This window comes from Gymnoscopelus braueri (assembly GCF_963280865.1).
Source record: "Gymnoscopelus braueri genome assembly, chromosome: 12".
In the NCBI taxonomy this organism is placed as follows: Eukaryota; Metazoa; Chordata; class Actinopteri; order Myctophiformes; family Myctophidae; genus Gymnoscopelus; species Gymnoscopelus braueri.
Genome location: NC_137614.1, coordinates 6,406,058 through 6,408,195, shown reverse-complemented (window position 1 = coordinate 6,408,195; position 2,138 = coordinate 6,406,058).

Sequence of the window (2,138 nt, the reverse complement as noted above, 5' to 3'; positions counted from 1 at the left end):
TTACAACCAACGGCACGCGCTTGACCAATGAGCGGGCGTTTCGGTGATCTGCTGCTTCTCACGCGAGAGTACGACCAGCGTTGCCATGTCTGCTTATTATAAGCGACTTTGGGCTTCTTTTTCTGTAAAGTCGCTAGAAATATTGCTAGTTGCGGGTTGTTTTTTTGCCTTAGTCAGTGTAGTTGCTTATTTTGGTCTTGTAGTGTTGTTTATAAACCAAGTGGTTCTCAAACATTTTGAAGCCAAGGACCCCCAAATTAATATGTATTTGTCCACGGTCCCCCATCTGAAAATATGTTATGCCTGGAACCCCGTACAAGATTTATGTTGTTAAAATGTTTCAAAACATTCCACATTTTCTTAAATATTGTTTTTGTAATATAGCAGATCTACAAGCTCTTGTGAGCTTATAGTTCGTCTATTTTCAAATAGTCAATGTACAGTATATGTTTAAAGGGCGATGGGCTCGCTTTTTTCTGGCTTGTTTTCATAGACCTGGTTGCTTGTTTGTCTCGCAAAACCTGGCAACATCTCTAGCTATCGCGACACTCGGGACTCTCTTAAAGGGGAATTGCATAGTAAAATGTGATTGGTGTTGTTAGTGGGTCCTTGTTGTTTTCAGTCCACCTTAAATCCTCCCACACATCCCAGAGACACGCCGTCTATGGTTCCATTGGCTGTGAATCTTTTAAGGTGGTCCACGGGAGATGCACTGAATGGGTGGGTGGTGTTCAGGGGATCTGGGCAGCTGAGGGTTAATTCCCACGCACTTCCACTCAGCAGCATGGTCTAGACTCTATGTTGTGTCTGGAGTGTCTGTCTGTCTGTCTGTCTGTCTGTCTGTCTGTCTGTCTGGGATATGATGAGAATAATGCCAACCGTCATACAGGACCAAAACTAAATCAGATTTGCCATTGTCTTTTGGTCAGAACAATGTAAGCAGTGGTAGGAAAAGTACTTATTTTTATTTTTGTACTTAAAGGTAGGGTAAGTGATTTGCTTTTGTTAAAATAAGTGTTAAATAGCTCTATATTCTGATAGTACTCATTGCTATAGAGTGTTTGTTCAGTAACAGGAGTCTCCTTGTCTCTCCACCTCTTTATAAAACAGAAAATGCATTTTCGTTTCAGTTTCAGTTTCATTTCCAATTTTAGCCAACCAGGACAGAGAACTCAATCAGGATACAGATTAAACAAGTGAAATTGGAAGTGATGACACTAAGAAATGAGCAGACAAAATTGGAACTGGAACACTATACAAATGAAGCTTAAAAATGGGTACTTTCTCCTGATTGGCTGAGATTTTGACACCTACCGGAAAATGTATTTTCTGTTTATTAAAGAGCTGGAGAGACAGGGAGACATCTGTTACTGAAAAAACACTCTATAGCAATGATTACTATCCGAATATAGTGTTTTAACCTTTTAACAAAATACTTTTTGTTTTAACCAAAAAATATCACTTACCCTACCTTTAAAGGGATATTTCACTTTCAAACATGTTTGGGGTCATTTTAACATCTACTCAGGCTTTTGTGAGCACCTCACACAGTTTTAAAGTGGCTTGATTCAGTATTTAGATATTTTATATTCATCTGATCATCAGACACGCCCCCTACAAGCCCATAGAGACACATGGGAACTAAACATTTCACGCCCCCCTATTGAGACAGTGCACCCATGCGAGGCCCGTGAAAACGAGCGCTCCTTTTTCAATTTCCCTGGAATGCCAATTTCCCTGTAACATATATACGTCAGGTGGTCACCAAGAAGAGAATTCACCCATGGCTGCATGGAGGAGGCTGATGTAGATTGTCGCCTTCCTCAAGCAGACCATCAGACCATCAGCCAAGCAGTGGCGGAAGGAGTAGGCTACTCAGATAATCATATACCACAGTGTAAATATACTTTCTTGATTTGATTTATTTGCACAATATGGAATGGATGATATTCACATACACAGTATACAACTTCTTTCCATGGGAAAGAGGTGACAGATTATTGTTGTGCGGTTGTGGTAAGACACCCTAGGAGGGCTTATGATGGAACCTCACCGTTTACATTATGCTACATTATATATTGCACTTAGAATTTGAATTTAAGTAAAAGTCCTTCAAGTAAAAGTCTTCAACAATTAAG